Below are 25,588 nucleotides of genomic sequence, written 5' to 3'. Positions count from 1 at the left end.
TTTGCATCCCGCTGTCTTTTTGCCAATGATGCCTCCTTGCCCGTTGCCCACAAGGTATTTCAGCCAATGCATGCATTGATTGAGCACCTACTATGTGCAAGGGATGATAGCTTCCTCTATGAACTTGAGCGAGTCTGTTACCCACCCCGACTGAGCAGCTTGTGGGTTGAGATCTTGTTTTTGTCACCTTAGTGTCCTTGGAGCCCAGCACGGTGACTGGCAAGTAGAATGTGCTCATCTAGTACTTGTTAAATGAATGCTACTGAATGAATGAAGTCAGGACCTCTCAGAGCCTTGGTTTCCTTGCCTGTAGAATGGGAGTGGTAAGGTATATTTCATAAAAGTGTAGTGTGGGGCTTATCATTATTGGGGAGGCCTCCAGTTTATAAGTGGGTAGACTGAGGCCAAGATATGCGAGTAGCAGGTCACCAGAGAAAGTGGATCTAGAACCCAAGTCTACTACACTCACGATACTCCCTTCAGGGTAAAGGAGCATTTGCCTTCTGAGAAGAGTGGCCAGGCCAGAAGTGAAGCTGCATCCTGGAGCTGCAGCCAGGCAGGAGGCCGCGTGGGTTGGAGGGGAACAAAGGCAGTGGCAACCCCAGCCCTGGCAGGGGCAAGTGGCCCAGGAGCCAGGTCAGCCGCTGGCTCCCTTGAAGACTGTCTCAGCAGGTGGGGAAGCCAGAGCAAGGTGTGAGCCTTCATTCCCTTTCCTGAAATATCTGCTCAGAAAGGTTAGCCAGCAAGAACGGGTACTGATGCCAAGCTGGAGGTTGGAACATTGGGCCAGGAACCTGGCTCAGAGGAGTCCAGTCTGGGGCAGCCTGCTCTGCCAACCAAATGCAGGCCTTCCAAGGGGCGCCTCACTGTCCACCCATCCCTCTGAGCATCTTTGTGCTTTCCAGATCCTTGTCTGTAGCAGCTTGTCCTGCACTGTCCCAGGCAACTCAGACCCCATCTCCTCGTCGGATGAGAGGATGAGAGAGTGCCGTGTAGAAACACAACCATGAAGGGCTACAGGTTGGAGCCATTGTTGAGACCAAGAAGCTGGGCTTATCCATCTCATTGCACCTGGCTCGCCCAGGCCAACCTGCAGGCAAGAGCCTGGTGCTGCAGGAGCTCCTGGTCAAGGACAAACGTGCTGGCATCAGTCAGGCTACATAAAGTCACCTGGGTTCTCCACCTCCCCACACCCATAGCTTTGGGCCCCTCCCCATGCTCCCCTGAATCAAGAACTTCAACTCTCTGAGATTCAATGAATTTTTTATTCTAATCATCCTTGGCTCTAGGTGTCCAAATTTTTGTAATTATAGGATTCCAAGTTTATTTCTCAGTATTCTTTCAGTTGCAAGGGACAGAAAACCTGTTCCACCCGGGCTTATAGTTGAAAAGTCCAAAAGTAGAACTAGGACTTCAGTCATAGTTTGATCCAGGAACTCAAATCTCTCTCTGTTCCTCAGTTCATGGTGACTTTATTCTTGGAAGCAATGTGGTGGCATATGGCTCCTGGTAACACAAAGCCTGTATCCTCTCAGGTTCAAGTCCTGTAGGAGAAATAGTCTCTTTCTGACTTCCTCTAACTCCTCATACCAGGCCCAGAAATTTGACAAAAAGTCCAGGACTGAATTCTCTTTGGCCTGGATTTGTCGTGAATCTATCTCTGAAGCAATCACTGTAGCCAAGGGGATGGTGGGGTACTCTGACTGGCTTAGGCCTGGGTCACATGAGCATCCCCCCACACAAATCACATGGCTTGAAGGGGGGTGGTGGTTCTTCATTGGAAATTGGGGAGCTGCTATCAAAAGAATGGTGAATAGATGGAAGAAGGCAAAAATAAAAAGTGTCCCCAGGGGCCAGCCGAGTACCGCAGCGGTTAAGTGCGCACGTTCTGCGTCAGTGGCCCAGGGCCCGCCGGTTTGGATCCCTGGTGCAGACATGGCACCACTTGGCAAGCCATGCTGTGGTAGGTGTCCCACATATAAAGTAGAGGAAGATGGGGATGGATGTTAGCTCAGGGCCAGTCTTCCACAGCAAAAAAAAAAAAACGGAGGATTGGCAGCAGATGTTAGCTCAGGGCTAATCTTCCTAAAAAAAAAAACTGTCCACACACTGAGGTTCTGAGGTTATACAGATCAGTAATCCTATGAGAACTTGACTCAAAGCTTTGAGGGATCCCTAAAGGTCGCCTCTCAGATTGGCTAGTTCCAGAAGGTGGGGTGAGGGAAGTCTCCCCCACTGTCCACCCTTCCAGAGCTAAACAAACTGTGTGCCCCTTTCCTCTTCCTTTGCTTTCAATTCTTGGAGCCTGAATATTCTCTTTACACTTCTCCGTTGTTATTTTGCAACCAGCGTGGCGAAGTTTTGGCTGGGGAAGGTGGAGAGTCAGCCAAAGGCTCTGCGGGAGGGAGGTTGGGGGGACCTGTCCAGCGGCTTTGGGGCAGTTGGCTATCAATTTGAATCTGTGAGAGGGAAGGTGGAGGCGTAAATGCAGCACAGAAGATTGAGATAGTTGTCTCAGTTCTTCACTCTCCTGAAGCAGCATCTTACATTCACACCTTTGCTTGGCCACACGGTGAGACACGTCTACTCCCTCATCACTTGACTTTGGGCTTGGCTGGCTGACTTGCTCCGGCCAATGGGATGGTAGCAGATACCAGGAGAGGGGAGGCTTGAGATGTGTTTCCGTGGCTGTGCTTGCCCTCTTGCACTCCTGCCATAGCCAGAAAAGGAACTTCACTAGGGTAGCCACAGCCCCTTATGTGACACGTGGAGCAGACACGAGCTGACCCACAACCAGAAACAGAGCCCCTCCAGTCGGCTTCCAGACCTGTGAGCTAAATATGTATTACTGTTAGATGCCACTGAGATTTTGAGGTTTGTTAGGTCGCGTTATTTTGGCAAAAGCTGACTGATAAAGGTATCAGGGAGGACTGGAGGCTCTGGGTGACAGAGAGCGAGTGTGCATCAGCCCAGCCCTGCAACTGGAGCTTTGGGGACCCCACTGGATTAGGAGTCGGGAGCCCAGTTTCTACAGTCCACTCGTGAAGTGCCATATGATCACGGGAAAGTCGTTCCTTCAATGAGCCTCAATTGTCCCGTCTCTGAAATGAGAAGGATCATGTGACCCTGACTTCTGACCTCAGTAGCCAGGTCCTGGAGCAGATGGTCCCAGAACGCCAGGCCCTGCTGCTGCTTATGATCTGCCCCTTTACCCTGCCCTCAGCCCTTGCTGGGAAATGGCCCCTCTACAGAGTCTTCGGGCATCTTCACACCTCGTGCATTCTCACACAACAACCTCTATATAGAAAACACGTCAGACTGTGATACACGCAGAAATAGATGTGTGAAACTGTTCTAGGAGCAAGGTGGAAAGCAAGTTGAAGACTCTTTGGGGAAAGAGTGGGGGTAGGGTTGGGGGTGGCTTCATCATGGAAGGGATGAGTACTTAAGGATGAGTAATAGTTCAGCTGGTAGAGAAGAAGAGAGAGCTTTTCAGGCAGATGGAGAGACATGAGTCAAGTCTGAGAGGCACGAAGGATCTTGGTGTGTGTGAGCGACGTGGACTGGCTCCTCAGCTGGGAGCGGAGCTGGGCTGCTGGGGTGGGGAGGGGGCTGCCGTTGATGGGTTGGAGAGAGGCCACTGAGGAGGAAAGGGCCTTGAGTGCCATGTTCTTCGTCAGGGCTGTGTCCTGCAGGCAGTGCAGAGGGGCAGGAACAGCAGAAGTCGTGCTGGCTTCCTGGGTGTCCCGGGATTTCTCCTGGCTTCCCCCAGGCCCCGATACCAGGCCTGGATTCAGGGCTTCCGTAGGCCCCCAAGCCCTGGGAGCCCTGCAAAGTAAGCAGGTTTGGGAGTGGAAAGGTCCAGGGAATCTGTTGGGGTTAAAGAGGAATTTTTGAAATAAATGATTGGGTGGGAGAGGGTAGTTTCCAGCTAAGACAAGAGGAAGCGAGAGGGTGGGAGGTGAGCTCACCTGGGCCATGCCATTGGAGCAGACGGACGGAGCCTTGGACGGGCCACGAATCCCACCCTCCTCTTACCTGGTAGAGACGTGGCTGCAGTGGGAAACCCCTAGGCTCGGAAATCAGTCCAACCTGAGTTCAAATCCTGGCTCTGGCATTTACCAGCTGTATGACCCTGGACTAATGACCCAACTTCTCTCAGTCATCTCTTTTCTAAAACAGGGACTATAATATTCACTTTCTGAGATTGTTGTGGAGATTACATAATTAAAGCTGACATTGACCGAGCACTTACTGTGTCTAGGCACTGCTCTCAGTACCTTCCAGGCACCCCCTAACTCCTCAGCACAGCCTTAGGAAGAAGGCGCTACTATAAGCCCTGTTTACAGATGAGGAAACTGAATCACAGAAAGGTTAGGTGACTTTCCCAAAGTCACACAGCTAGCAAGTGGCAGAGCTGGGATTTGAACCCAGGTCATCTGGCTCCAGGTCTTGTGCTCTGAACCCACATGAACTATGTGAGATGATAGGAGCAATTCACACATCACACATGGGACACATACAAAAATGTTGGCTATTAACTTGTTAATTAAATCCTACCAAAAATTATTTAGGAGGACACACAATTTCTGGGAAATGAGTCCCAGGGATACCTCCACAGGGTAGAGTAAGTACGTTTCTCTAAATTCCCTTGAGACAAAATGAGATGGAGCCAGACAATGCCATTGCCCGGGGACTGCTGCATGCCAGACACACCACATAGGCCATCTTCTTGGATCCTCACAACTACTCCTTGGGGTGAGTGTTGTCTCCATTTTACAGGTGAGGACACTGAGACTCAGAGAGTTGAGGCAACTTGGCAACATCACTCAGCCAATAAGTGACATAACTGTAAATGGAGTCAAGTCTGTCTGACTCCAAACTCCCTGCTCTTAGCCACCAGCGCTGCAGGCTCTGTGGTTGTCCATGGATTAAAACGACAGTGATCACAAAATCCCCAGGGGATGAAGGGAAGTACTCTGTACTTGGCCCAGTAATGCTCAGTCCCACATGTGACAGTCTGGTTCCATTTTCCTGATTTCCCAAACCTGATGAGCATCAGCTGACCCTGGGCTGCCCATACGTACAGTGGGAAGGGAAGGATTAGAAGGCACAGAGAACCTAATAATCCAGTGTGGGGAGATGAAGTCAGCTTAGAGTTTTAAAGGAAAACCAAAAGAAAAAAAGCACCCGCTAAACAATCCATCCAAGGCCAAAAGAGAACGCATCATAGCACCTCCTGCCTCCTTGCTCCATGTGTGATGAAGTGCTACTGTCCCCAGCAGAGCAAAGGGACCGGAGAGTGTGGGCTCGGGAGTCAGCTGGACCTTATAAACCCTGAACTCTTTGCACCATATTTTCCTCATCTGTAAAAGGGAGATGATGATTCTCCAAGGGCTATTGTGAAGATTAAAGGGGACGGTGCATGTAAAACCCTTGGTATGGGGCTTGTCACACAGTAAGTGCTCAATAAATGTTTACTGTGGTCAATATGAAGGGAAGGGGTAAGTGTGAAGGATGAAGGTGGGGAGTTTGGGAGCATAGCAGGGAGAGACAGAAAAGAAAACAAGGAGGAGGAGGAGAAGGAGGAGGGTAAGGAGAGAGGAGAAAGAGGAGGAGGGTGAGGGGAGAGGAGGAGAAGGAGGAGGAGGGTGAGGGGAGAGGAGGAGGAGAAGGAGGAGGAGGGTGACGGGAGAGGAGGAGGAGAAGGAGGAGGGTGAGGGGAGAGGAGGCAGGTCGCTAAGGGGACATGTCGCTAGCCCAGCTCCCCAGGCACCATCAGCCGTGCTGGCCTGGCCCAGGCAACTGCCCACGTGGTCATTAAGGCTACTCATGCATTCCTCCTGCATCCTGCTGCCACATCTGCCAGATGTGGCCCTGGATGCCAGCAAGAACAGATGTCCCCAGACGTGCCCAGCTGCAAAATGAGGACTTGGGGGTGTTGTGAAGGACACAGAGGCCTTGGAGGGGTGGCCAAAAGGACAATTCTGTCAGCAGGCAACCACCCCACTGTGACCACTGCCCTGAGGCTCGGTCTCCCCATTGATCAATGAGAAGCTGGGACATGACTTGGGTTTTTGTGTCAGGTGATGCCAATCCCATGATGTGTCCACAGCCAGCAGCCCCAGCCCCTACATCTTGTTCTGGAAGGTACGGGTGTGACCCTGTCCTCCTGGGTCCTAGGACTGTCCTGCCATTTTGCAGGATGGCCCTTCTAGTTTCCATGGGCAAATCTCATCAGACAAAGCAATTCTCAAATTGGACTGTGACTCTGTCTTAGAATGTTTCCCTTGGGACATTGGGGCTCAGAGAGAAGCAGTGACTTTTCTAAAGATGAACAGGGAGGTTAGTTGTGTTGTAGACCTAGGATGAGCCCCGAGTGCCACAGTAGGGGGCTCTGAAAGTGGGCACCCAAGGGGGACCTAATTCATCGGGGAGCAGCAGAGTAGAGCAGATAAATGTGGTATCTTCGACATAAGGTAAACCTTGGTTCAAATCCTCTCCATCATTGAGGCTTTCTGTGACCTTAACCAAGTCCCTTAACCTCTCTGAGCATCAATTTTCCCTTCTGTAAAGTGGGAATAATAATGTGATAAAGATTTTGGGCTATAGAATTAAATTGCCTGAGGTTGCGTTCTCAGTATTTACCTGCTGTGTGACATGAAGCGACTTACTCTCTGAGCCTCAATTTCCTCACCTGGAAATGAGGATGACAAGAAGACTCACCTCATGGGGTGGTTGTGAGTTTAAATGAAGTAACGCATATATAGGGCCTGGCGCTCAATAAATGGCAGCCACTAATTATTATTGGTGCTGATGTTGTTAGTAGCATCTCTTGCTTCCACAAAGGTGTTTTAAAAGCCTGGGCACTGATGATCTGTCTACCAGCCCTTCATTCCAACTTAGGGGCCCTGGCCACACGGTTCTCTGGCATAGAACATTTCCTGCCCTGCCCACACAGGATGTGCTGGAATAGGAGCTGGCACTGGGGCAGCCCATCAGAGCCGCACAGATTCCTGGCTGGGAAAGTGCCAGAAAAGCTCTTTCTTGCTGTCACTGCAGAAGCCCAGATGGAGCCTGGTGGTCAGGGTTAAAGCTGGCCTGGCTCCTGGCGCCAGAGGGCCAGCCAGGCTGACTGGGGGAGGGGGAGGTGCTGACCAACTTTGCCAGGAAGCTGAGGCCAGAGGGACAAAGGGGCAGGGTGGAGTGAGGAGATGGGGCTGGGATTCCATGCTGAGTCATGGAAGAGCTTGCACACAGGCAGGTGCACCAGGAGCTTTAGGAATTCCTGGGGAGGGGCTGGGAGACAGGCCCTATACATGACCCTACCCTCTAATGCTTGGGCAGCCCCACCAAGCACTCAATGACCACCAGGTGTAACTGAGTTATTCTTGAGCCCTGGCATCACTAACACTGAGCATCACACCACCTTCAGGGATCCAATTCAATGGCCAAGTCTGCACCACTCATTGCTTTGCCTGACCCTCAGCCAGGGCCCAGGTGTTTGGAGGCTGGCATCGGCTGCTGTCCATGGTCCCTGAAACACCCCACCAACAAGGGCTGCACTTGGGACAGGTACCCAGCCTTTCTCAGGAGTTCTGAACCAGGTGATGATCTTTATTTCCTATCTTGATAAAAGGTGTGTGGTTTCTTTGATGTAGAACCAACAGATTCAGGACTCTAGACTTAACTATTCATATAAATGATTTCACATTCTTTTGACAATTCCATCACATTTACGACTGCTGCCATTCACCCCCTCAAAAAACTGGTGATTCCATGTTCCCCGTGGCCTCCTACTCATTCTACACTCATTCCCTCTGCCAATACTCTCCTGAAAGATCACATTTAGAGGGGCTCTAGGGCAAATCTTGCCTCATGCCCTCATTTGCAGGTAGGAACAAGAAGCCAGAGTGGAAAGGGCATCAAGAACACAGTGTAAGTTAGAGCAAACCTGGGGTCAATGTCCAGGTTTCCTAACTCCCCATCTATCTCATTCCCTATTGCCCCGCACTTCCAATCCCCTGCCAAGGAACCTACAGGCGACATGGACTTTTTTCTCCTTCCAGTGCTCTTCCCATATTGAATGCAATTGCTACCGTTTATTTCCAGCTCACTTTGTGCCACTCGCTGTGCTGCTATCTGCTTCTGCACAGCATATTCCTCCTTGGGGAGGCATGGCCACTGTCCCCAATTTACAGGTAAGGAAATGAGCTCAGAGACATGAAGAAATTTTCCCAAAGCCACAAAGCTAGTATGTGACTGAGCTGAGATTAAAACCAGAACTTTGGGGGGTATTTCTGACCTCTCCCTTTCAAGCCAGTCCTAACAATCAGACCCTCAGGGAATCTACTTAAAACCATCAACCTGGAGGTTATACCCACTCCCACACAATGGGGCAGTCTTTGGCTAACGCCATACTGTCCAGATCTTGGGCAGGTCCTGCTCTTCCCCGCCAGTGCTTTGGTCCTGCTATGCACAATGCCCCTCGAGGTCTAACCTCTCCTTGACTTTCATTCTTGAAGGCCTCAGCAATACTTGGTCTTCCACCGATGTTGGGGTCAGAGCAAAGGTCCCTAGAAACACGGATGGGGATGAAGGGACTATCATGCTGGGAAAGGATTATGTGGCAACGTGAATACTGATGGAGCTGTAATTGGCTCCCTCTTTCCGAGCCTGGGTGTCTGCAGGCCCAGGTGCTGGGGCTAATTGTTGCAGGCAATTAATAACTTGGATTGTATTCACTCTGGCGCAGGCTGCCTACTTCCTTGGAGGAGGCAGGCAAGGCTGGGAAAGGAGAGCTCGGCCCGGCTGCTTGCGGAATTCTGGAGGAGGCAGGAGTGGAGGGCTGCCATCTGTCCAGCTGCCCCCAGGCCTTGTCTGCAGCATCCCCATCCCAGTCTGGCCCTTTCATCTTTCTTCAGACCTCTCTCTCCTCTTGAAGTATTGGCTTCTCTATCCTCTTCCTTCATAAACTCTCACTCACCTCCTGAGTGGTGCTCCAGGGAAGAGGGGGCTGGGGAGAGGAAAGATGGTGCTTGGAAGAAACGGAAACCTGGGAGGCCTGGGTCCAACCCAAGCTCTTCCACTAACTTGCTACATGACCTTGAGTTGGAAATTCATTCATAATGAACTTGGGCAAGTTTCCTGAGCTCTTTCACATTCATTTTATTTCACATGAAGTGCAATCAACCCTGGAAGTCAGGGAAACAGGAATTGATAATTCTATCTATCATGTATCTCTCTAACTACATATAACTATAACAATATATAACTATATATGTAACTATATGCATATGGCTAATTATCAAGTTGTTACCTATACATCCGTGCTCCATCTCAGCTGAAAAGATAATTGCAAGCATATTATAGGTGGAGATCATTATTACTCCCACTTCGCAGTTGAGGAAACTGAGTCTCAGAGAAATGAAGTGAGTCATCCAAGGTAATACAGCTAATAAAAGACACATAGAAAAAACTCAGCTTCCTGAATCTAGAGCTCTTCCCAGCACACCCCAGTTCACTTGCCTGTACCCAATGGCTTCCTGGAGAAGGCAAGATTGGAGGTAGGGGCCAAAGTCAGTGTCCTAGCAGATTGAAGAGAGAATTAATTATAAGGGTAATCCCTCAATTCCCTGATGCTGGGACAATGGAGAAACTGTCTTAATATATTACATTTTTAAAGATAAACACCCTCAGCCCTCCCCATATAGCCTTCCCCTCGGGGGCCCAACCATCTGGTGGGACTTGATTTATACACAGTGCTGCTCACCACAGATGGGGCGAAGAGGTGAGAGATGTTATGGTCATCTCTTGCCCGGCAGGTAGTAATAACAATAATAAGCTAATATTTATTTAGACTTTGGTTTGTGCCATGCACTGTGCTAAACGCTATTTTTGCCCTGAGATTATCTCATTTAATAAACTCTTTATAACCACTGCTATGAGACAGGTCCTTTTACCATTCTCATTTTGTAAACAGGATGACTGGAGCTCAGCAAGGTGAAGTGACTTTCCCAAGGTCACATAGCTGGGAAGGGGCGGAACAGAAATATGACCTTACTGGGAGTGGTGGAATCAGAGGCTGGGCTCAGAGTCCACAGATGAAGAGAAGATAGAAATAAAGGCATGAAAGCTAAGGACAAAGCAGCCCGTTATAGCTCAAACCCCTTACAAAAGAAGGCTTTTCAATTAGTTGTGAAGACAGAGTATAAGGGAAGCCACTTATTAGCAGCAAGAGGCATTTAAATCAGACCCAGGAAGAACGTTCACCAGATAGTGCTGGAGTGGGGGCCAGGCAGGATGTAGAATCTGCAGCCTTTTAGTTGGGCAGACCATTTGGCCACTGGAGTCATCTCTAATTACCACCAAGAGGTAAAGGAGGCTTCAGGGATGTGCCCTGAGACTGGGCAGGGATCTCTGAGTCCAGTACTCCCAGGCCCCTGTAAACAGGCACCCTGCAGGCAGAGCTGGGAGCAAAGGGAAGGAAGTCTGAGGATGAGGCCCCAGGAGGAGGATTCTCATGACTTTGCACACCCGCGCCAGCTCCTGCTGCCAGCACTGGTTCCCCTTTATGGCAGGCATATTTCAAAGGCCCGGTTCCATTTGCATTTTTAAAACCCTGCTGATGGCCTGGGAAAATTGCATCCTTCCAGTGTTCCTGGGTACCACACTTGCCACCTCCTCCCCGACTCCGCTGGGCCTCTGCCTCTGCACCCTCGGTTCCCAGAAGATCCTCAACCCAGGGCAGAGCAAGCCCACTGGAGATCGTCTGGAGGTCCCAGGAGGCCAGGGAGGGCTCTGAGGCAGGTGTAGCTGGGGTGGCCACGGCTATAGCCAGAAGGGCAGCATGAAGCTAGGACCCAAATCCACTAAAAATAGTTACCAGGGGAGTGGGGGACTGTGTCTCCAGGAGTGGGCTGAAGTGACACGGCACCTTAGGGCGCACCAATGGCATTCCCTGTGGATTTGTCAGACTGAGAGGAACAGTGCAGGAGCCCTGGGGAACTTCCTGGAAGCAGCCTTCAAACCGACTGAAAAGAGTAAGCCATTCACCCAGCAAAGAAAACCCTTTGCTCACCTCTGGGCTTGGGAACACAGTTTGTGTCTCCCCCGGTGCTCCCTTAAAAACAGATCTTTCCCTGTTCTCCTTCCTCCCACCCTCTCCCACGGCTCCCTGTTCTCTGCCTTCCCGCTGGGCTGTAACAAGAGCGACTGGAAGTTTGCAGGGCAGTACTTGGTCTGTTCCTCTGCATTTTCACGTCAGATTTGGCCTCCGATCTTGGGGCAGCAACATGCACACTCTCCACTTCTCAGGAGAGATCTCCTGTCTCTTTCTGTCTCTTCACAGGCCCAGGCAGTGCCCTTCGTGCCAGGAGCTGCCTCCAATCCTAATGTCTTTGAGGCCAGATGGAGCCTCTGGGAGTCCCTTGATAGGCTTGGTCAGCCTGGCAATGGATCCCCAGACAATCCTGAGCACATGGGGAGTGAGTGCCAGGGCAGGGACATCGGCTCGGGCCATTTGCTTCTGCATAGATGAGCTCTCAGGGCATCCAGGGTTATAAATACCGATGTGGCCAGATGGCAGCCAGCCAGCGGACACAGCTCCAGGGATTTCACACCAGAGAGACAGAAGCAGTGGCAGGTGAGCAACAGAGCAGGAGCTCCGCTCAGCACCTTGAAGTTAGAGGTGCCTCTGACTCAGTTTTCCTCTATTAAAAAGAGGGGCTGCGGGGGCTGGCCCCATGGCCAAGTGGTTAAGTTCACGCGCTCTGCTGCAGGCGGCCCAGTGTTTCGTTGGTTCGAATCCTGGGCGCGGACATGGCACGGCTCATCAAACCACGCTGAGGCAGCGTCCCACATGCCACAACTAGAAGGACCTACAATGAAGAATATACAACTATGTACCAGTGGGCTTTGGGGAGAAAAACGAAAAATAAAAATCTTTAAAAAAAAAAAAAGAGGGGCTGTGGAAACTGACATGGGCTGAGCGCCTGTGTGCTTGGGGCTTGGTACTTCATTTCAGAGCTCTCTGGTGTTCTTATTCCCCCCAAAGCTGGGAACTTCCTGAAGGCAGGGCTTGTATCTCACCCATCTCGCTCTCTTCCCTGTTCCTCTCTCGCTCAGCTCTGAGAATGTATGATAAACTCCTGGCTCACACAACAGTGGGCAATGGCCTGCCTTCTTTCTGGCTTCCATAAGTAAAACCTCTCGATCCTGCTGGGGGCTGGCAGCTGGTCCTCTTCTGAGGTGACCCCCTTTGGCTCTCCCTGGGTGACACCAATGCCAATGCCCTCTGAACCCTGATGGAGAGAAATGGCACTGGCTTTGGCTCCCCAGCCCCTTCTCTTTGTGGCCCTCCAGCCACGGGCAACAAGGAGACCGTGTGCTAGAGCTGGAGCGATGCCTGGTTCCAGGGACTGGCATGACTCTGGGCTCTGGTGCCAGAGAGGTGAATGGAGGAGGGAGGAAGGGACGGCGCCAGCAGCCTGGGCTTGGCAGCTCCCTCCGGAGGAGCCCGGGGATGCCCTCGAGTGTCCAGGGGGCTGGTGACCTGCCAAGGCTGGACGCACCGGGAGAGGAGCGCAGGCGGGGAGAGACGTGAGAAACTCGGGGGCTGGCCAGGGGGCCCAGCCTGGGCCGTTTGCAGATGCGGGGACTGACCCCCAGGGGTCGCTGCGCCGCGCGTAGCCCCCTCCCGCAGGCTCAGGGAGACCGGCTGTACCACCGCGCGGCTCCCGCAGGGGGAGCGGCGGCCACGGCGGAGCCTGGCGGCGGGATGCAGACACAGCAGTGCGCGGCGGAGCGCCGGCCCTCGCTGGCCATTGACGCAAGGCCCGGCAGCGCGGAGACCAGAGGCTCCAGTGGCTGCGGGGCGGCAAGGCTCCGGAGCCTGCCTCGGACACCCCCACACCCTGTGGTAGGAGCCAAGACCCAAACAAAGGCGGGCGGCGAATAAAAGGCGGTGGCGGCGGCGCCAAGTGCTCCGGATTCCGCGCTGGGGACTGGGATGCGCGCTAGGCTGTGCACCGTCTATGCGCTCTGGAGCGGAGCGGGGAACCCCGGCCTCCTGTAGCTCGGAAGAGCTTCTCCCTGCGACTCCCTCGAGGGGACAGGTCCGCACGGCGGGGTGGCTGCAGTCCCCGGCCCCTCCGGCGCGCCTCCCTCCTGCGCCCGCGGCTCAGCCAGCTCAGCTTGGCCAGCTGAGGTGAGTGCGACAGCCGTTGGGCACCATCCGGGGTCGGGGCCGGGGGATGCATTGCTCGGAGGAGGGTGGCAAGTCCTCCGCGCCGCCCCCACTCCGGCCTGCGCGGGGCTGTATGTGAAGTTCTCCCGCTGTGCACTTAGCCGGGATGTGGGCTTCGGACCCTGCAGGAAGGCTGGCTGGTGGGGGTGCTGAGCCCAGAGCTTGCCCCACCATGGCCGGGCCGCAGCTCCACACCAACTCCCCGTGGGGCCCGAGGACCCTTGATCTGCACTGGCCGGTTTGATGTCCACAAACGGCAAGGCTTCCGACCTCCGGAGAGGCTTCAGACCTCCGGCCCCTGCTCGTCCCCGCGGGCGGATGACTGATTCCATAAAAGTTGAGCGTCAGTCTGAAACCGTCTGAGATCGAGCTTTTGGCCAGGCTAGCACGGAGGGAGGAGACAGGAAAAGGTTAATGACCTCCTCTCCATCCACTCCTTACCTTAGCACACTCATGCTTTTGGCGGGACGTTTCCTGAGTCCTGGGGCCAAATTAACCTGGCTGCAGGTCCAGCCAGGCACGCGGGGAGCTCTGGGGCAGACCGAGCGGACGATAGAAGCCGAGCGCGGGAGGGTTCCCACGCTCTACCGAGAACGCAAGTGAGGGTGGAGGTGGCATGGGCAGCCGGGCAGTGGCGGCGCTAAGGGTCAGGGGAAGATTCCTGGCGAGAGCGGCGGCGAGTCCCATGAGCCAACCCCGCCGCTGGGAAAACTTTTCCCAACTCCCAGTGGGGGCCCGCAGCTGGGCTAGGAATGAGCCTCCTTGGAGGCTTCCCTTCCTCTGCCCCTCTCTCCTCCACAGTCTGCGCCAGCTTCCTGCGGTTCCACCTGAGGCTGGGCGCGGGTCCCTTTCCGTCCACGCCCTGGGTCAGCACCGCGGACAGCGCCTCGAGGCCGCCTTGGAGACTCACGATCCCCTCACGTGCCCACGGTCCCACGCATACAGACCTACAGTCCACGCGCACACTCACACAGATCTACAGACCACCTGCAAACAATCCCCACACAGATTCATAGTCCGCTCACGCAAATATTCATCCCCCCACCGTCCACACAATCCACATACAGAGGGAAGATGCACGCACACGTGGACAAAAACAGATCAAGCACCAGCAATCCGGGCAGCATCTGCACTCCAGGTCCCGCAGTCTCTGGGCACCTGACTAAGCCCCAGACTCCAGAGCTCACCGACAGGTGCTCACAGAAATGCCCAGTGACTCAGAGCCATTCAGGCTCCTGGGCACACACACACTCTTCGGGGAAAGCAGCAGTTGAAGAGCGAACCCTTCCCCGCACCCCAATGCGGACCTGGGCAGGAACCAGGGCATATGCTAAATGGAGGGAGGAGGCTGTGGCCCAGTGGAAGCTGCAGGCAGAAGCCCAGCCTTACAGAATCTTGATTTTATGCTCAGAGTCCATTTTGCTCAGCTCAGCACCCCCTTTCCTGCTCCCCTTTCCTCAGACCTTACTCTAGACAAATCTCCATCTACAACCAAGGTCCATGGCCCCTCCCCCCATCATTCTTTGCTTGCACTTTCTGTGTCTTTGTTTCCCTGCTCTGTTCCCCTCCCCCACGTTTATCTTGCGCCCCCCTCCCTTTTTTGTCTTTCTCAATTCCACCTCCCCAGCTGCCTTCACTCTCTCCCCAACTTAGGTCTTAGACCAAAGACCCCATAGCTTGGGTCTAACCCAGTCAATCTACTCTACTGCCGGCACAGCTGATGCTTAAGGGGAGCTGACTCTATTCTCCGGGCAGATTCCACGCCCCTACTCTTCTCTCTTTGGAAGTCTGGTACCCGCTCCCCATGGGGAGCTTCTGCCCCCTCCCTGGGAAAATCTCCAGGGCCAGACGCCCCAGATCCCCCACAGTCTCTCCAGGGGGTCAGGATTCCCTGGTTTCCCAGCCCCTTGGGGATTTGAGGGATCTGGTACCCATGCCCCGGCTTGCCCTTTGACAGCCTTCCTGCTGTTGCCCTTAAAATCCGGAAACTGGGTTGAAAGAGGAAGCGTCCCAGCATGATGTGGTGGAAGGATCACTGGAGTGGAAGTGGGGAGACCTTGGTCCTAGCCTCCCACAGACTCCCAGTGTGTCCTTGGGAAAGTCACTTCTCTTTTCTGAGCCTCAGGTGTCCCATCTGTGCAAGGATAGGGCTGGTCCAGGTGATCTTCAAGGGTCCCTGTTTGGCCTTAATAATGTGGGACATTGACTCTCTCGTGAGTCTCTTGAGTGTGTGTGGGATTGAAAATCATGGTTCTGACCCTAGAGGTTATGGTACCTTTCCCCTTCCTCAGAGCACCACCACTGGGGAAGTCATCCTGTCCTCTGAGCAAGGGATGTTCAGATGATTTCCTTTATAGGACCAGAGATGTCAAGTAATTTTCTTGAGGTCACACTGCTGATATGCAATCTCCACTGGGGCAGGCATTGATTCTAGTGTCAGTATATCCTCTGCATGAACAGCTGGTTCTGCTGGCGCATGCTTGGTGAATGAATAAATGAATGAGTAGAAGAGTAGGGACTAAAACCTGCATCTCCTGACCCTTAGAATCTTGGAATTATGGGTTGAACCCCTTTCTCTGATAGTTTAGACCTGTTTCCCTTGTTTCCTCATCTCCCTTCCCACTCACTGGGTCATTCAAAGGCAGATGGAGTTGTCTGAGTTAAGACCCTTCTTCCCTTAAGGCAGATGCTAGGGTGGTGCAAATGACCACAGAGAAAGGACTACCTGGGAACAGCTTTAGAGGCCTTGCCTGGTGGGTAGGGGCTTAGCAATCAACCCCTGGTCCCTAAGACTTCACCAAGTAGGCTGTCCGTGGGCAGCTGGCCAGCATCTGAGGCTGGGGTGGGGGAGACAGTCATTGCTGCCATTTGTCTGAGCAGCCACTTCTCTCAGCCCCATGAGCTGGGCACTGCAAACACTGTCTTTACAGATGAGCAGAGTGAGATGCTGAAAGATAACGTGGTTTTCCTAAGGGCAATCAGCCAGCCCACTGTCAGTCATAAAAATAGGCACCCAAAAATGGTGGTGGTGGTGACAACGGTGGTTGAGAATAAAATCATTGGTGTTGATAATGATGTTAGCATTGTTACGATTGGAAGTTCAATGGCTGGCATCCTTAGTTCCCTTCCCCCACTTTGAAATTGTTCACCCACCTGAATCTCTCTTATACTCCTCCCCACACCCAATATGGAGAAACCGAGGGCTGGGACAGTGAGATAGGGGTATCCAATGGTCCATCAGTCCTAGCAGGGGAGGAGAGCTTGTCATTTGAAAACCTCCTTTTCGTGCCCACCCTCCCCCGCCTCGAGCCTGTCTCCTGCCAGAGGAGCCGGGAGCAGTGTCAAAGTCTGTCAAAACACGCTTCCAAGCTGGGTTCCAAACGCAAAGCCCAGGGAAAATAAATAAAGAGAGCAGTGTCGGCCCGAAATAGAAACACACACCAGCTCACCAATATGCATGTTTTCCGAAAGTCGCATTTCACGGGCAGACAGTGTGGCTCACGCTCCAGCTGCTCAACAAAGGCTGGAGGCATGGACCCTGCTGGGACTGGTCCAGGAAAGGTGGCAGAGCCTCCCCCAGTGAGCTCCCTGCCTGCCTGGCCACCGAGAAACCAGACAGCCACTCCTGCTCCTCACCAGCTGGAAGGTACGCGGGCTGGAGGGCTACGATGAACGCTGCCGTGTGGTAGTCAAAGCTCTTCGGAAACGGGCACCAGACGAGGCTGATGGCCTCGGGGCCTCTGCCTACAGTGGGAACAGGAGGCTGGTAATAACAATAGCGATAATAATAGCTGCCATTCGTCGAGTACCTACTGTGTGCCATGTACTAAGCATTTACAGGTGCTATCTCAACCTTGCAACCGTCTCATGGTGTGTGGATTTTTATCCCCATTTAACGTAACGGAAAACCAAGGTTCAGAGAAGTGAAGAGGCTTGCTCAAGGCCACACAGCTGGAAGAGGCCAAGTTTTGGGATCAGATTTTGATTTGAATGAAGCAAGCCCCTCTTTTGCCCAGTACTCTGCATTGTTTCTGGTATTCATTCATTCATTCATTCATTCAATATTTTTTGTCAAGAAACCATTATGTGATGGGTTTCAAAAGGATGTAAATTCTTCTGCTGGCTAGGTGAGGGGTGAAGGGCAGCACTGCCACCTGAGCATAGCTCTGGCCTCTCTCAGTGGCTCCCAGGATGGTTACCCGAGGCTTCTGGGCTGGGGCTGAGACTGGGTGCCTTACCTCTGCACCTCGGGGTCTGATCTCAACCGTGAGAGTCAGAACCCGTCTGCCTGGGATATGGACTCAGGTAGGAGCCCCACTGTGGGGCTCGGACTATGAAAAACAATTTAACTTCATAAGAGGTCAGAGCTGCGAGAGGCCTCTGCTGATGGGGAAGTTACTTTAGAGAGGGCAGTTGAGTTGCCCAGTATCACACAGCACATTGGTGGCGGAGCCTGAATCTCAGAATCCCAGGCTGGCATGCCACGTATCCAGGCTGGCCTCCTTGAGTGTGTGGGGAGGGTCCAAACGGCCCCAGGAAAGGGGGTTGAACAATGCAGGCAGTAGGCCTAACACTTCCCTTCCCAGCACAGAGGTGAAATGCAACTGCCTTTCCCTGCCCAAGGCCTCTCCTCCGCATCCTCCCTGAAATCAAGCCTGGCCCTGCTGACCTGCCCCAGGCCATCATCATCGCGAACAACAGCAACAGTAGCAAAGACAGAGCGTGTGCCATGTGCCAGGCACTGTGCTAAATGCCTGGCATATATTGATGGATGAGATCCCCACAACAACCATGGAGACAGGTATTCTTACTCCCCTTTGCCACTGAAGGATCTGAGGCTGGAGAGGTCGACTCGCCTGCACAAGGTCACACAGCTGGTAAAGAGGCAGGTGGAGCCCCACAGAGCCCCTGCCAGCAGGTTTACTCTGGGGCTGAGGAAGGGGAAGCTTTGGAACCAAAGCCAAGGGGAAGGAAGAGCTGACGGGCAGCAGCAGGCTATTTATATTACACCTCCAGGCCTTGTCACACTTGCTGGCATTTGTGCTGGCAGAAGCCGTGTCTCTGCCAAAACCTGGAAGGAAGCAGGCTGGTGCAGGGTCCTGGGACTAGCCCTTGGGGGATGTTACTGAAGCGTGGGGTCTGGGTATGTTTCTCCCTGGACTCGGGAGAGACCCCCCCTAGGCGCTCAGAACCCCCAGACATGCCCATGATTCTGGCATCTCACTTCTTCCCTTTGTTCCTCCCTCTGAAGGAACCAGACTGGGGACCTGGGCAATTTGGAAAGGGCCATTGGGTGGCAGATTAGAGTGTTGCCGTATGCAGTGAGCTTGGCCATTGGGAAGGAGGAGGTGGAGGGGAAGTGGGAAGGATTGGCATGGATGTGGATGCCAGCAGACATCCTTGGATGCTCCTTGGAACCAGGGAGTGATGTCCTGACTTAAACCTCTTCTACCAGAAAAAGGCTTCTGTTTAATCCCCTATCCCCCAAGTGTCTGCCTGAGCAGCTGCATTCTGTGCCAGGCACTGGGCATGCTGACGTGGGAAAACCTCAGTCTCTGTCCTTGCAGAGCTCACCCCAGTGTCTCCCATCCCCACCCCTGGCACCTCCTGCCTGGAGCAGAGGTGATGGTTAATAAGCAATGGCTCACCCAGGTCCCCCACTGGAAGTAGAAGAGGGACCCAGATGATCTCTGGGGCTCAGAAGACACGATCCAGGCAAATGATCATTCCAGGGTCAGGAGGAAAGTTTCACGTGGGTGGTGACTGCAGTACCCCCGGGTGCTCTCCCCAGCTTGACGTCTTGGTGGGAGATGGGGTGTGGTAGGGAAGACTCATTCCCGCCCAGCCATCTGCCCAAGGTATCCTACATACATACTGGCACCTGGACGATGGTTCTTTGCCAAACCTTGTTAATAGAGAAGACATGACTGCCAGCTGGAAGCCACTGCTGTCATGAAGGAGAATGTGCTGATCTTGTCTCTGGGGTAGGCCACTTAAATGGGGCTCAGAGCTGGATCGGTTGTGGTGAACTGATGTTCCTGGGCTGTGCGCAAAGGAGTCTGTGTTTTTCCCCCACTGCAGTGGCCTTTGCACTGTCCTGGAGGATTTCTCATGTTCTTTTCTGGAAGAGTTCTGCAGGGTGGTCACCCCAATGATAACGATGATTGTAATAATGGCCATCATATTTTGAATGTTTACTACTTGCCAGGCACTGGGCTTAGAGCTTTACAGGTATTTTTTTCACCCTCATACCTGCTTTATGAGAGAGTTACCATTATTGTTCCTTTGTAAGGATGAGAAATGTGAAGCACAGAGAGACTAGGCAGCTTGCTGGTAAGCAACGGAGATAGGACGCAGCCCCAGGCAGGCTGACCTCAGTGCCACAAGCACAACCACCGTACGATGACTGAGGCCCACAATTTGGCCTTTATATTAGTTTGACTTCGGTCTTTAAGGATGAGCATCACTGAAACCAAAATATCTTTTGGGTCCTTCAGTGATCTAGGTAATTTGCACACAGACACTCGGGCTGCATCCTGGCTGACAGGATGATATGGGTTGACCATTTGCTTCTTGACTCCCAAGCAAACGAGCAGATCACTTTTCGGAGTCTAGATGTGGGCAACATCTGGCAGCCTGGCAGGACTTTCCTGGCCTTCATCCACATGTTTTCCCCTGTCCTTCCGTGTGGACACAGCTGGGACTGGGATCTCTCTAGACATGATTGTGTGTGTGCCGTTCCCGGTTGGAAAGAGTTTGCTGGTTTTAAAGCATCATCTTGTGACTTCACAAAGGCAGCATGCTGGTTTTGGTTCCTCTCTGCAATCCACGCCTGAGAGACACTAGGCTAAGTTGGAGACAATCCAGGCTTTGGAAAAGTGTTTGCAGCTGGAGGGGAAAACGCCTTCCTTTCTTCAGCCAGAGAAGCTGGGAAGAGGCTGGCTGGTGGAGAACCTCGCAGGCTTGTAGCTGCTGCGTGTTCCTTGCAAGGGTTCCTCACTTTCCGACGTGGTCTTCCAGAGGCTTTGAGCAGATGGGCCCAGAGTAACAGAGGCGGGGATCAGTGATGAACAGGGACATGTCAGCCAAGAGGCACTCTTGGGCATTAGTTAGCATGAGAATAGATCTGGGGTGGGAAGTTTCACAGAGCCTTTGGGAGGAAGGAAGTTTAAGACATCACAAAGTTAAGATGCTGCTTTAAAAGAATGTCCTTATTTTATATAGCAAGTACCAACAAGTGAATGACTTAAGATGATGAATGAGTGAGGGAATGAATGGACAGGTAAATGTAGAATTGATGAACGGGGCTGACGGACTTTGACAGCCATGGCCTTGATTTGGCAAGGCCTGACTCCGAGTACTGACAAAGGGAAGGGTCTTGTTCTTGTCCCCGGAACACCCTTCAGCTCAGGGTTGGGGAGAGAGAGTCTGAAGCCCTGAACCTTGCCCTCCCACTGCATGCCCCAGCCCTACCCCATTCTGCAGGCCGTGGGGCTCCTCTGGCTCCTGTCCACAGCAGGGGCTGGAACCCAGGAGGCTGCAAAGCTGACAGAGGCTGCAGCCCCAGCCCCCTGAGAATCCTGCAACCCTCTTCAACGTCCCAGCTGCTCCCCAGCCCTAAGCTACCTCCTCTTCTCTCTTGTCACACTTTTGCATCCTGGCCCTTTGGGGACTCCAAATGACAGAACTGGGAAGTACCTGAAAGCTCATTGAGTCCAGCCCTCCCGTTTGACAGAAGAGCAAACTGAGGCCCAGGAAGGAGGAAAGACCTGCCCGAGGTCACAAGCAAATAGGAGGCAGAGCCCCATGGTGGTGGAAGGATTGGGTGAGCAGTTCCCCGTAGACTTAGGGTAACACTGCACCACTGGGCAGGGTGGAAGTGGGATGGAAGAGGCCTGGGATTCCTGAGCCCAGCAGCTTCATTTGGTCTTTCCTGGCATCCGGGGCCAGGAGCATCAGTCCTTAGTTCCTGGGGCCCTGAATCTCCTAAGCATTTTGTGGGAAAGGCAGCAGAGTTGGGGAGGGTGGTACTCAGCGATCTGCTGTCCCTCTGCTCTGGCCGCTCAGCTCCAACCTGGTTCTTATCTCCATAGGGAGCTGCACCATTGTAGAAGGTGGGCTGAGGCTGAGAGCAAGTGTCAGACCCCCTCACCCTTCAGGGGCCTCTGTGCTGGCCCCAGGTGTGGAGGGGTACTGAGCGCACCTCCTGGACTGACCTCCCTGTCCCCACTATACACACCTGAGCTGTCAATCAGCTGTAGAGCCGAGAAACCCTTTCCTAGAGCCACTGACCTGTACTGACTCTGAAGGTGCCTTTCCACCTGGACACCCAAGACGGTGAAGTTGTGCGTCAGTCCCTGATGATTCTGCTCTCCTCCCTTCGCGGGAGGCTCCCACACAGGCAGGGCTGTGCCTAGACTGGGCCAGAATGACTCGGGGGGCAGGCCCTGAGAGTGCCTGTGCGTGAGTGTGTGTGCATGAGTGCGAGTGTGCGCACGCCACCGGGGGTTGGGAGAGCTGACGCTAGAACGCTGGGAATTTTCATGGGAGACTCGCATAAAATCTAATATAGTGAGCATAGGACTCGGCTTATGAGAAATCAGGTTTAAATAAATCCCTTTACTTCTTTTAGCCTCTGTCTTCTTGTTTGCAAATTGGAAATAATTCCTGAGACTAGAAAACCTATACGAAAATCACCTGTAAGCTGTAAGCTGCTCCATCGATGCAATATCATTCAGTACCCCCCAGATGAGCGGATCAAGGACAGGAAGAGAAATGGCTCTGGCTTGGGGACATGGGGACCTGAGCGGCCTCCAGCATCTCCTTGCTGGGCTGCTTTCATCTGGTTCTGGCTTCTTTCGCCCAGGCAGCAGGGGCTGGGGAGCCCTGGGTTCTCAGAGGGGCAGATTTGCCTTAAGATTTCTCACCTTCTTTCTCCAGGCAGCAAGGCTGGGGGTACAGCCCCTTCCCAGAGCTCCATCCCCACCCAGTCGGGGTGGCCCCTCAGTGGGTTTGAGCACATGGCCAATGTGCCTTTTTATCTTTTAGCTTCCAATTTACCCTCAGGCTTATCTTTTGTGGTATGGGGCCAAGATGAGTCTTGCAATGTCCCTGGACCCACAGATGTGGTCTGGGTGTGCTGGGGGAGGGGAGGGACAGTGGTCACCGAAGGTTTCCCCACAGCTAAGAACCAGCAGATGGTCACCTCCTGGGTCCCAGCAGAAATGGTGGTACCCAGCATGCGCTATTTGGCAGCTCCTGCTGCTTGATGTGACATTACAGTAGGACCTACCCTGCGTGCCCCGCCCCCCCCCCCCATTAAACAATAGCTTCTGAACAGGGGTAGAGGGGAGCCCAGTCCCCTTCCTCTGCCGCCCTGCCTCTTGGGCAGCCACTGAGAATCAGAGGTGGGGTGTTTAGAGAGTGTCTCTCCCCATCCACCATCTGACAGGTGGGGGACCAACCATCCAGAGACGTTAAGTGACTTGTTCTGGGTACCCCAGCAGGCTGGCGGCAGGGCAGGTCCGTACTCCCAGCCCCTGAGGCCACTTCTGCTGCCCCAACTACCCGTCCCCTGCTTCTTCCACCTCCCTTGCCCCTGAGCTTGAGCTCCAGGAGGAGCTGGCTCCTGCTGGAGCCGGAGATGTGAGGGGAACTGTTTTACATGTTTGTTAATCAGGTCTCAGAGAGAGAGAGAAGGGCCCTGAGCTCATCAGCCAGGAAGGAATCCAATTTGGCTTTTATGGCCATGGTTATTGGTCGTATTTTGTGGGGATCTTTTTATTTTTCACTAACCCAGTGGTCTGGGGGCTGGGGAGCTGCCTGGCTGCTTGGCCCAGTGGGTCCTCCGGGCTCACACAGAATTCACAGCAGTGGCCAGGACTTGGGCCTGGGGGTGGGGAGGGGAGGTGAGGGGGGCGGCTTTAACAGGTTGGCCGAGGCGTGCTGTGAGGGTTTTTAGGAGCCTTCTGACCCTTCAGGCAAGGGACGTCTGGGGGCCGGGCTGTATTTCACTGGCTCTGAAAGGGTTGCTGGTTTTATTAAGCTTTTATTGCCTTTTCCTCAGAGATGCCAAGGCTGCTTGGCGGGTACCAGGAGCCAGAGCTGATGCATCTGGGCCGTGAGGCCTGAGTTGTGCAAGCAGAGAGGAGAGGGGAGAGAAAGGCAAGAGTAGGTCAGGCAGGGTGAAATTCCTTTCGGCAGTAGAGCACAGCAGAGCTCAGCGGCTAAACGGATGGCTCAGAAGCCGGCCTGCAGAGGCTTAGATCTCAGCCCCACTCCTGCAAGCTGCCCTGTCGAGCTGAGGCTGGATCAGAGATGACATAAACAAGGAAAGCGCCCAGCACTGGGCACACAGCGGTGCTCAGCAGACGGGAGGCTTCCTGCCCAAGCCCCTTGTGCGGGGCGTGGCAGATAGGAAGCCCTTGGCCTTCTATTCTCTTTCACTGCCTGGCCCCACCAGGAAGAGCCAATTGGCAGATCTGGGACGCCTGTTTGCGTCCCCCTCTCTGGATATAAAGTCCTGTTTTTGGCCCAAATGCCATTATTTCTTCCTTCCCCGTGGCTGGAAGAAGAGGTACTTTGAGGAGTGAGCCCTGGCCAGAGGTCCAGGAGGCTGAGTCCATGCGCTGAGCCAGGAGGCAGGACAAGCCTGCACGTGTGAGCCCCAGCTGGGGAAGGCCAAAGGCCAGATCACCAGGGAGAAGTCACTGGGGACTGGGGAGGGTGCCCAGGGCGGCAGGATCTCTCAAAGAATAGTCGTGGACTGCTTGCAACAGAATCACCTGGGGAGGTGGTGTGAACCCAGATTCCTGGGCCCCATGTCCTGAGAGTCTGATGGACTGCATCTGGTGTCCGGTCCAGGAGTTTGCATTCTAACAAGTGCACCCGGTGACTGATCCACATCAGAGTGCGAGGGCCTCTGCGGTCGACAGTAAAGGAGTCAGCTCCGGCTGACCTGTAGACCTGCCCATGAGTAGGGGCCGGATTTGGGGCTCCTCCCATCTGCGAAGCTTATCATGACATACTGGCTGCTGTGACTCAGCAAGCTGGGTTTCACCATCCCCAATTTACAAATGAGGAAACTGAGACTTGCCCAGGGCACCCAGCTAGCCGCAGAGCCAGGGTTGGAACCCAGGTTCGTCTGACTGCAAAATGCCCGCTTAGCTCCCCGCTCCCCCGGACGATCGGGCCCTGCTGCTCTCAGTACTGGATATCACTCTTAGTGTTGGGGGACCAGTTTTGTTCCACTACGCCCATTAGAGAGAGAACACAGAAATGGGGACAGTGACAGTGGCTGTTGTGACCATTAATGTTGGGTTCCTCTGGTGCTGGCTGGGACGTTTCCCCGGGTGATGTATTGACCGGAGCAAAGCTTGTTTGCCTGATATATATGGAGCTGTTGGGTGTATGAGTCAGTGTCCACAGTTTCCTCACCAGCTGTCAGCCCGGGGAGGCCAGCCATCCTTCATGCGCTCCATCTCCGCAGCCCGCCCTTCCCTGAGAAATGAGGGGCCTGGATAGGCTCACCACAGAGCCCCTGCCTACCTCCCTTCCCTCTCCAACTCCACCTGGGCTCCCAATAAATAAGCCCCAATTTTCTTTGGGGGAAGGAATGGTCATGTGCATCCCTCTGAATTTCCTGCCCTCTGCTGGCAAATTTAGCCAAAGAGGATGGTGTTTCTTGGGGGCAGCAGGTCTGATGGGGAGCAGGTACCGGCTTCAGCTGCAGCCACAACGCCAGGTTTCTTCGGGGCCGGGGCAGTGAGGATGGGGTGAGGACTTAGGGTCTGCTTGCTGGGGGAAGGGCCCAGACGAGTACTGAAAGTCACCCAGCCACCTCCTTCCCCTACAGATGTGGAGGGCGTTCCCTGGCTCTGCTGCCGTTTTCCTTTGAGCTTCTGGGTGGGACTTGGGGCTTCTTGAGAGAAAACTCTAGGAGGGCCCTGGGGTCCAGATGCTAGGATGGGGCTCCCTGCTTCACCCCGACTTTCCCCCTGTGGAAATTGTATTCGTCAGAGTTCTCCAGAGAAACAGAACCAATAGGAGAGAGATAGATGATGGATATAGGTAGATAGACTGGTGATAAGGAATTGGCTCACAGGATTATGGGGGCTGCGAAGTCCCAAGGTCTGCAGTTGGCCAGCTGGGGACCCAGGAGAGCCAGGCATCTAAGTTCCTGTCCAAAAGCCAGCGGGCTCGAGATCCAGGAGGAGCCGGGGTTTCTGACCGAGTCTGAAGGCTAGAAAAGACCAATGTCCCAGCTCCTGCAATCAGCAGAGAGTACTCTTATTCAGCCCTTTACTCTGCCCAGGTCTTCAGTTGATTGCATGAGGCCCAACT

General features: G+C 53.7%; 1 protein-coding gene across 5 annotated transcripts in view; it reads left to right on the top strand.

Moving 5' to 3' along the window:
* DISP3 (dispatched RND transporter family member 3) overlaps positions 1-25,588 on the top strand; it is a 72,817-nt gene that overhangs the window by 9,465 nt on the left and 37,764 nt on the right. Inside the window, exon 1 of one of the 5 annotated variants that reach the window (XM_070603368.1) lies at positions 12,427-13,207. The exons of 3 other annotated variants lie outside the window; for them this stretch is intronic. The gene's annotated coding sequence lies outside the window, so the exon portion shown is untranslated. Of the gene's footprint in view, positions 1-12,426; positions 13,208-25,588 lie in introns of those variants that run through there. One more of the 5 variants, XM_070603375.1, reaches the window with a different exon arrangement.

This window comes from Equus przewalskii, chromosome 2 (genome assembly GCF_037783145.1).
Source record: "Equus przewalskii isolate Varuska chromosome 2, EquPr2, whole genome shotgun sequence".
Taxonomy (NCBI): domain Eukaryota; kingdom Metazoa; phylum Chordata; class Mammalia; order Perissodactyla; family Equidae; genus Equus; species Equus przewalskii.
Note: the sequence above shows the minus strand (reverse complement) of the source record. Positions and strands in the feature narration are given on the sequence as shown.